Below are 11214 nucleotides of genomic sequence, written 5' to 3'. Positions count from 1 at the left end.
ATATCGCTGTTGTTGCACTTGCATTCATAAATGCCTGAGTTCACAATTTGTTTTTTTATTTTTGTTTCGGTGCACTATTGTTTGCAATTAATGCATTTATTGTTTTGGCTTCTTTGCACTGTTTTTTGTTTTATTGTTTGCTTTAATTAGACTCGGCATATCGCCTGTTCGAGGGCGTGCTTCTGGTCCCGGCGACCCTGTACAGATCGCTTGTACATCTTGACTACCTTCAGGATGGCCATGAAAACAAATATACCGATGACGATTTTTAGATTATGGTTCACATCCTGAATGTCGTCCTTGTGATCGATTATTTTGACGGTGTTGATCACATTGGCCGTACTGTGGTCCGCTCTGGAATTGGTTCCACCCATGGTGAATTCTTTGCTGGTTGATGGATCGCAAATATATGCTGGTCCTTAGAAGCTATGCTGTAGCAAGACTTCACTTATTGAAATCGTGGGCAGAAAGATTTCTCCCAGGATATGTCTGCGGGCATCAAAAACAAAACTCCCTTCAAATGATGGTTGTGGTTTATAAATGGCGAGCAGGACTTCCTTCGAGGACGCTGATTTATTCAGTCACTGACAGGACTTCCTTCGGGATATGTTTTGCTGGCTTTTACTGACTTCTTCCAAGGAGAGTTGTGGTGCATCGACGGGCACAGGAGTATCTTCAGGATTCCTGGTCTGGGCTGTCGTCATTGGCGACTTCTGGAATATAGTGTAGTGTAAGCACTATATCCGAGATCAGAGTGAACTCTGTCTGCCTTCTCTATCCGGCAACGGTCTTTTATACCAGTATAGAGCTTTTTCTCGGCTCCCGTGATATTTGGGTTATTTAGGTGTTCCCACCTATGATTTCCCCTACATGCAGCGTCAACGCCCGACTGATGCACTTTGCCTGCTGCCGGTGTATGGTTACCAGTAGGTCGATCGCGGTCGTTGTTCTGACCGTATGCCATGCAAAAGATCGTCAAGTTGCACATTCCTTTGCTTGTTTTCGGTGAGTCAATCTGTCGATTGCCCCTCTCCCTTTGCCTTGAGATTCGCTGGTTGTTTTCTACGTGCATCTTTCTCCATCAAATAAAATGAAGAAGAGGGCGTACGTAACAATATCGATGTAATGAACGTCATATCAAATTTTCAGAACTTAAAAAACAAATTTTAAACAAGTGGACAAACTGACAAACAGAATTAAATTTTCATTTTGGGAAGAAGAAGAAAATCTTATTTTGGCTATAACTTTTGAACGGAGAGTCGGATTTTGACAAATGACCCCTCATTTGACGGGTATTTTCAGAAGGAATACAACTAAAACATTGCGAGGGGGCATTCATCCCCACCGGCCCCAACAGCTCCAAATTTCGAAATTTTCACTTTTTTACTTTCACCGCTCTCTCTCCCAAGCCAATTGATTTTCTTGAAGTCTTGGTATGCAATCCTGCTAGTTTTCGCAATACCTTTCGATAGGTGTATTATTCATTATGATCGGACCATCACGGTAGATTTTCATTTCTTCGTGTATATATAGTAGTCGCCTTCGCACACTCTCCTGGTGCGCTTCGTCACTACATGGACTGCCGTCCATAGTGATTTGTAAAAATTGTGACTAAAATAAATTAAAATCATTAATAAATATTATGTTTATAGACATTTTAGTTATTTAGTTTAATTTATTTAATTAAAAATTATAAATATTTTTTCTACGAATTTTAAAATTACTTAAAATTAAAGATAAATGTGAGAACAAGATTTTTGGTTTTTGTGTAAATCATAGGATCTTTTAATTTTATAAGTTGGGGGCTGTCCATATGTTACGTAATAATAATAATTATTACGTAATAATAATAAATAACCCCCCCCCCCCCCCAATGAATACGTAATCCCAAGAATACAATTTTTTTCGTTTTAATATGTGTTCAAGTGGATATGCAACCCAATCTTTAATATTGTTTATAAATGGAGTTTGGTATGACACATTCGGTTCGTATACGCTGAAATTATCTCCAACATACTCTTCGTCGAGCCATTCCAGGTCTTCGCATCTTTCGTTTGGTAGAACCACTAATAATTCTCTTTTTCGCCGCCCAGCCACTAAAAAAAATTTTTTCTCTGCTTTCCTAAATAAGTTTGTAGATATATTTAAAGGAAAAAAGTTATTAAAAAAATTCTTTAAATAAAAAAATACATATAAAATGATTACGTAATCATTGTGCAAGACCACCCCCCCTCCCCATGTAATCAAACATAATCATTTCAATGACCCCCTCCCCCCCTAGCTGATTACGTAATATATGGACAGCCCCTTGGTGATTTTTTGTTAAAAAATATTATAATCATAGTGCCACAGAAATCACACAGCGCATAAGTGGCCTGATGCTACTCACCCACCCCCATTTAACGCTCAGAAATTATTTATCCCCACACCGCCGCCTGCAAAAAGGAACAGGATTTCAAAAACACTAAAAACCAACCTTTCACTTTCCCGCAGGGAAAAAAAAACAGCCCACCGGGAAAATTCCTCTGGAAATTAACATATTTTCATCAGGTTTCGTCATACAGTCGGAAGGGACAAAACCTCATTTTCCCCTTACATTTCTTCTATTTTTGGTTTCAAAATACACGGGGGTGACACAAAAAGTAAGGGGGAAATGAGGTTTCTATCTGGAAATCTGGCAGTAGAATGCAGGCCAAAATAGAGGTGGAGAACTACACTAGTTTATAGCCAAAATGCGCCACAGCAATTGATTGCAAATTCTGTTAGTGTTGGAGCCCTAGATCACGAAAACACCACTAATTTTTTTATCGATATAACAATAATGATGAGGGATTCAGAAAATCGTAACCTACGAAGTTTCCTTTTCAGGCGAGATGTTGATTTGGGAGGGGTGCCGCACGCAATATATGAAAAATTCTCCGACTCTCGCTCGCCAGCAATTAGGGTGGTATTCTTGCCACGCCCCCCCAAGGTGCCTATGCTCATTATTTCCATAAAAACTTGCGTGCAAATGACAAGCTAATCTTGGTTAGAGGATCACATACTCATTAATAGTCTATAGGAAGCTGTTTAAGGGATAGCTAAAAAAAATAGAGATTCATTTGCAAGACAAGGCTTTGTGGCACCTCCGAACGTCCAAACCCTTTGATGTTTTTGGGCCTGGTTTGCCCGCCCAACCTACGGCTACTATAATCCTGGTTGTTGAATTCATTTCGTCCATAGTAGCCCCTTGTCCGGGGTTCTCAGACGGTCATGTTAGCCAGGGTCAACACTGGGTCTCTTAGAACATTATAATGATTTATTTACTCTCTAAACAAAATATAAAATTTGGCCTAAGCAGACAACATACATGTTAAAAATTATAATATAATAAAATAGAAGAGTATATAAAAAGGAAAATATAGTATAAATAAATATAATCAAAATAAGTGGCAATTCTTATAAAATATTGTGGAAATTAAAATGAATAAACAAATATAATTGGTTTCTTTAATTTAAGCTTAAACATGGGACTGAGCAAGACCATTGAACATGCAAACATACCATCAAACATATAAACGAACATACGTCCGAACTTGAGTGAATTTAGTGAGAAAAGGGGTTCGATCGACTTTTTCCTTTTTAGTTGATTAGATTTTAATTTGAATTTTAAACTTCAGATTAGGTCCCGCATTTTCTTTTAAACAATGCTTTTTTCTCAAGTTCAACCGATTATTTCTGTAATTTTGTTTCTTTACCGCTTTGCCAAATTCGTGTTACGTAATATGGGTAAATTTTCACTCACCGCCATAAATGTAGATCCACCGAAGAAAGCGCTTTCCTGGATGACCTGTGGCTAGAAATTTAAACTAAGAAGAAAATGGAAAATCACGCATTGTAACACTTTTCTGGGGGACACGACATTTTTTTTCCCTCTCTTTTCTTTCTTTCTTGAGAGGTTAGAAATTTGGGACTACCACTTCGAACCACTTTTCGCCACGCTTATTCCTCTTTGATTTTCTATTTCTTTTCTTTTACTTTTCATAGGAACTCGCTCTGGCCCACACAAACAAAAAATTTAACACCATAAAAACTTATTCACTAATAAAAATAAAATTATTCTTTTTTCTATCTTAACCGAACCGCATTTCTTATTTTCGTTTCCTCTTTGCTGCCGCCTCTGGACCGACCTTCCGTAGCCGATCTCTCCCGGGAAAACTAAGCACAGCGCGCGAAGATTGCCCACTTCGAAACTGGCTCTCCTTTTAGCCACTTTTCCGCCGGCAACTGAATTTTCTTTGGCTTCGACTTAACTCGCACTACGCAAAAAAACTGAGCGCTTTCGATCGCGGATGCTCTGTGACTGCCTGTTCGATGCCCCGGCTCGACGTTGGGCCTATGAGTGGAACTCAAGCCCTATATTGAGCTTTCTGCTTATACTTGTACTTTTTCAAACGCAAAGCCAATAAAACCCAAAACAATTATCTTTAGCGAACGCTGCTCATGTTGATTGCTGCCGTAGGCTTCAAAACTCTGTCGGATCCGTTTCCACCAATTTGGGCTGTCGGACTTCTCCAGCGATACAGTATAATTTGTATAAGCGCCAAGCCTATTAAATGGGAAAACTTTGGTCGAGAACTTATTTTAGAACCTACACTCTTTCTTACCTCCCTGGACTCAGCGCTGGTAACAAATTCTACCCAAGGTATTCGCACACTTCTGACTATTTAACTTTGCTGCACCAAGGAACTTATACTGAGCACCACTGATCTTTAGGAGGTGTGCTTAGGGAATGAGCGCTACGGACGCCAGACTTTTGGCGCTAACCCTTCTGAGGCCTTAGCCCAGAGAGGCAATGCCCCATAATAAGGATGACATTTCCCCCTGTTGCTCTCCTCCGAGTCTTTCTATGCCCCTTATAGTTCCATTCTTGTCTCTTAGATGGCGCCCCTATTCCAAACATCACTACTCTTCAGATTCAAGCGTTACATCGATGGCACGGTTTTTTTATCGATGGCACGGTTTTTTTAAATTTCTGACTTTTTTTTATTTTTTTCCTATATCCCGGCTCTAATCCACCCAATTGGGCCAGTTTTCGTTTCATTTTAAAGTCAATATATCAGAGCTTAACTTTGCCATACAGATCATTATGATTGGATAAGTGATGGCAGCCCAGCAGCTTGACAAAGATGAAAAATGTGTTTTTTGGTCGACTGTAAGTCGGCTGTATATATCGTATAAACTCGAAATAAATCCGTTAAAAAATCATAATGCGTACAAAAAAACAAGCCGAATATGGCCCAAATCCATGAAAAATTTGATTTATGGTGAATTTTTAAAATTCGGATTTTTCAACTTTTTTTGGTTGACAGGGTCCAAATTTAAGATTTATCATAGGCGGCGAGACCTATGTCTGGCGCTGCCGGGTTGATTGCTGAAATCTATACAAGACGATTAGTGCCGATCTTGCGTTTGCAGTTGTGTCTGCTCACCTCTGTAGTTTTCATACACTCGCGTGCAGATGATCGGAACTTTTCAGAGCTTGCGTGTTCTGCGAAATTTTATAGACACGGAGGAATCGATTGCCTTTACTAAAGGGCTTTTAATCGCGTGGTATATGTTGCACCCGCGTAGACTTTTGAACTTTTCGCTGAAACTATACGTCTTGGCTGAACAAAACGTAAAAGAACGCTTTGGGTGGGCTGAAATATTGTCTTGTCAGTTTACAAGGTTGCCAGATCTACGTTTGACATATGTCAATTGTCAGCGTATCCAGATCATGGGTCAAGGGAACTATCGCTGTTAAGGTTCACAGCACCCTCCGTTCTGTTATGGGCAAGGCTGTTGTTGATGACTAGTAAGTTTGAATTTTGGGACAACCGAATTCGTACCCTCACACCACAGGTTTTATCGACATACTTTTTGGGAGGATATGAAAGCTGAAAAAGGGTACTTTACCAAAGATCTTTTGCATGAAAAACTCCTAGCTCCTTTCCGTTGTTGTCTTCTAGCAAATACAGTGACTGTCCTCGTTTCTCCTTTACCTTAGCTTTAACCCCGATGGGTGCTAGCTTGGCCATAAAGTGCGTGGCCTGGTTGCTTAACACAAAGTTTCGTTTTACGACTTCCTGACCTACCTCAAAGGTTTGATACCGAGATCGCAAATCATATTTGTTTCGATTTTTCTCCTATGCTTTGTCATATGCTTGCGATATTGGATCGGATTTTTGGAAATTCATTTGCCCTACCGATCTTAGCTGAACCTTCGTTAAGCATCTGAAGATTTCGTAGCAACTTATAATCTTTACTGTGTTAGCATGTGCTGGCCAAAGACTACATAATATGGGGACTTTCCAATCGATTGGTGAACTGAGTTTCTTAATGCGGAGTTTATACTCGCAAGATAAATATCCCACAACCTTTGATCTGATCGAATATATGATCTCAAGGCGGCATTAATCGAACGATTAACGCGCTCCGCTGCATTAGATTGAGGAGCGTACGCACCAGTGAATGTGTGTTGGATTCCGTATTTGGATTTAAAGGTTGCGAAGTCATGGCTTTTAAACTGAGTTCCATTATCGCTATCCAAAAATTTCGTCTTTTAAGTAATCGATTACTATCTTTGATGTGAACCTTTTTACTGGTTTTAGCAAGTAAACTTAGAGAAATGTTCTAAAAGAGTTAGAATGCCAATATTTCCATTTTTCGTCCTCGGAAATGGACCAATAAAATTCATATAGATACTTTGAAACGGCCTTTCGCTAGTAGCTTGGCAACCCATGGGTAGACGAAATCGTTGCGTCGGATGTTTAAACGTTTTGCATATCCCACACTGAGCTACATTATTTCGAACATCTATCACCATGTTGGGCCAATAGAAGTGTCTTCGTAGTCGTTCCAAGCACTTGGCAACTCCGCAACGGGATGAGGTTGGTTGGTCGTGTGCCAACTGAATAGCGCCTATCCTCAGTTCGCTTGGAACTGACAGCTTAAATTCGGACTAATCAACTTCGGAACTTCCAGTTGCAAAACCAGTCCTGTAATAAATGTAGTCGTCAACGACACGAAAATCTGGTATTTCTGAATTCTGTGCATGGTCTTTTTATTGGCAGTACTCAGCGGATTGGAACGCATCCGAATGCAAGTCAATCTCTGGAAGGATCTCTACGGACATGATTTCTTCTTGAAACGAACGTGACAACGCGTCGGGTACGACGTTTTAAGTACCCTTGCGGTGCTCGATTTTAGAAACAAAATCTTGTAACTTGATTGCTCAACGGCCTAGTCTCCCGCTGAGGTCTGTTTGCTTCATTAGCCAGAGGTAATGTTATTGTTGAATATTGGGGTATTAATCGACGATTCCAGCCGCACATGCCAAAAAAATCTTCTTAAGTGTTGTTGGCTTTTGGGAATGGGGAATTCAGAGACAGCACTAACCTTTTTGGGGTTGACTTGAAGTGTCTTTTCACCCACAACGTAACATAGATATTCGACTTTCCTAAGACAAAATTGACTCTTTTTAATGTTGATAGTTAGTCCAGCATGGCGCAGGCGAGATGCAACTTCAGCAAGATGTTTTAAATAATCTTCGAAACTAGATGACATGATTAGAAGATCGTCTAAGTAAACGAATGTGTGCGATTTCATTTGATATGGAATGACTTGGTCCATAAGGCGACACATTGTCTGAGGGGCGTTGCACAGTCCAAAAGGCATTCGCCTAAATCGGTATAATGGCCTATTTGGTACTGTGAAGGGTGTTTTTAATCGGGACTCCTCATCTAAATTAATCCGCCAAAAGGAATCTTTCAAATCGATTTTTGAAATGCAGTGAACTGGTGGAAGACGGCTTATCAATCCTTCTAAATTTGGAATAGGATACGAATCTTTTATTGTAACATCGTTTACCTTTCTAGAGTGGAGACAAAATCTAACTTTATCTGGCTTGACTATCAACACGATTGGGGATGACCAGGATGACGAAGGTGCCTCTTTAATTACTTCTAAATTAATCATTCTGTCGATCTCTACGCAAAGAAGTTTTTCACGCGCCGGTGACAGAGGGTAATGCCTCTGCTTTATTGGCTTGGCATTGCCGGTGTCGATGGAATGCTCGACTAAGTTTGTTATGCCAAGACCGTCTCTATCAAATGAGGGAAAGGAATCTATAATGCCTTTTAATCTACATTTCTCTGCTGACGATAAGTTAAGATTGGTCAACTCTTCCTTAACAATTAATTCATTTGTGATAAATTCTAATGAAATTGAAATTCCGAACTTTTCCCAGAAATCGATTCCGCAAATAACGTCTTGTGTTATTGATGGTACAACTAAGAATTCCATTTCTGCCTCTATGGAGTTGTAAGTCATTCTAGTACCTAGAATTGTCTGTTTTGTTCCGTCAGCGGTTCGTACGTTGCCACGAGTTCTAGTGAACTTATGGTTTTCCGAGACTATACTATTTGCTAAGGAACCTCCTACTACGCTTTTGTTTGCCCCACTATCGAGTAAAGCTAAATACGGTTGATCGAACAGAGTTAAATTCACAAAAGGACGTATGCCGTTAACCTTTCGGGTTAGACTCGATATAATGTAACTGTGATACATCCGCTTTGATTTCCAAAATTTCCATAACCTTATTGCTGCGCGACTTATGGTATCCTTTTCTACTTTGTCATCAAATATTCTCCTTCTAGTCCCATTATATTCTTTAAGCCGAATATGATATAGTTTTAAATGCCGAGTTTTGGTTAAATATGGTTGTACAATCTGGTGTTTTAGAAATTTCGACATCCGAGCTTACATTCCGTTCTCGGACTGACACGGGTGTCCGGTTTTGAGTTTCCCGATTTTGGAGAACACTTTGGACAAAAAGGTTTATAGGTATCCTGAGCTCCGCACCCGTAGCAAAACATGCAGCGTGGTTGGGAGCACTCCTTGTATCGATGACCTACAGAATCGCAATTCCAACACTTCACTTGATTGTCATTGCGAATTGCAAAAATCGGTGAATTATTTTCATGAGTATTTTCCTCCGTTTCCTCATCTACATTGTTTAAACAATAATAGTTTTCCTTAATAAATCGTCTTACCGTGGCTTTCCTCTATAATTTTGTTGAATCCCACATTCATTCTTATTATTATTTGTATTATTTATTCAATATTTATGAATATTTTAGGAAATCCTGGCTGTAGCTTTGAAATCAAATAGGAACAGAATCTTATTCAAAAGCCGTGTGGCACATCTGTCTTTTGGTTTTGAGTCTAATAAATTAAAATCATCAATTAATATTATGATTATAGTCATTATAATTATAGTTATTTATAGCCTCTTCCCATAGAGTCCATCCGTGTAAAACGGTTGAAATTTTTTACAAATCTGAAATTCGTGTTCCCATAGAGTTTACATCCACATCTACATCCAATAACAGCTGACTTGAAGAGCAGCTGCTCAACTTAACATTTACGAAGGGGGATTTCAACTCGTCAAACCTGTCGTAAAATTGTGTTCTCCTAATCTTCTTGTAGAATAATAGCTAAAATTTAGGCCAACACATAGAGAATGCTTTTCCGCTCATAACAAACTACAAATAATTCAACGATAACCAAAAAACAATGAACTTCAGCATTATTTAATTATTTCCCGCCATCGATTTGATTTGTTATTGTAGTCAACGTTCCATTTTTCGTTGTCAAGAAAAAGAATTTAGAGTAAAACCTAGTACTCAGTACGACGAAAAGCGCTAACTAAGCATAGGAGTAAGCGAGAGGCAAATAGGTAGCTAACGCCTTTAGCTGGGGTCTTTTTTCACCGCGGTACTCAATTGAGCTAAGGAAATGGTAAGGAAATACCAAAAAATACTAGATTTAGCGGATGAACTCCATTGAACGCCTCTAGCCGCGGCCCAAAAAATAAAAAATTTCATCTTTGCCTGAGTTTGTGCAGATGCGGTGTGCCAATAACATATTATAAATGACATGAAAACCCCAAAAATCTGTGGAAAACTGCCTGTAGGAGTTGCGGCAATGCATATCCTTATGCCAACAGCAAATTTAAAGCTTGCGACCCAGGTCGGCTCAACGTTTTGTATAATATTAAAATTGGCGCCAGTTGATTTGTTTGCTGAGAGTAAGACCATCCCACATGCATTGCGGATGAACTCCGAAATCTTCGGTCACACTAAAAGTTATTTTTTCGACTAGTAAAACTCTTAGCCGAACTGAGTACTATGCTTTACACCGAAAAAACATCGTCTAACTATCGCATAAAAGAGCCAATCAAATCGTGCCGTCCAAATTTGACAGACTTTTAGCCTGTGCACACTGAGGAGGTTTTCGCTTAAGCGGCCATTTCCCGCTTCAGCATATTTTTCTCCATAATATATTAATGTGCTAGAAAGAGACAAAAATGTCGCTACAACTAGCAGCAGTCGAAAATGGGACCGCATTTTCAGTATTTCAGTACTTACAGTCAGTATTTTTAAGCTTTAAGGCGATTTTGCTATGCCTTTATTAGGGAATGACCAACATTTTTAGCGATCTTGCTATGCCTTTTTTTAGGGAATGACAAGACCCAGGAATTGTTGCACCACAACATTTCTACTTGTATTAAAATTTTGTAGTGTAGTTTGTTATGAGTGGAAAAGCATTCGCTATGAGTGGGCCAAAATGTTCTGCGTATGAAAACATCAATGTTTGCAGCAAAGACTCAAATTATATTCTGCACTTCGTAAATAATAACTAATATTAATTAAAATTACAAATTTACCATATTAATATTGGCTAGAGCAGAGTGTGGCTACGGGAGGCTAGGCTCTCCCCCAGTCAGCAATATACTCGTTATAGGATATATTATAAATATTCAGATATATTTTTTAACTACAATCTTAATCTATTTATTGTATTATTCCACAAAAGGATTAGGAGAACGCAATTTTACGACAGTTTTTCCGAGTTAACATTTACCGTTTCCCGTTAATTCTATTTTCTATGCAAACTTTACTTCAATAATACTAACGTGTAGTAACTATTAACGTAGTACCTACATCGACTAAAACTGCGAGCTAACCATAGGAGTGAGAAGGAGGCAAATGGGTAGCTACCGCCTTTTTTCACAGCGGTACTCAGATGAGCTAAGGAAATATGAAAGAAATACAAAAAAAAAACAGATATCGCGGTGAATTCCGATGAACGCCATTAGCCGCGGCGCAAAGAATAACAAATTCTATCTTT

This window comes from Drosophila takahashii, chromosome 2R (genome assembly GCF_030179915.1).
Source record: "Drosophila takahashii strain IR98-3 E-12201 chromosome 2R, DtakHiC1v2, whole genome shotgun sequence".
NCBI lineage: Eukaryota > Metazoa > Arthropoda > Insecta > Diptera > Drosophilidae > Drosophila > Drosophila takahashii.
This window is presented reverse-complemented; position numbering follows the sequence as displayed.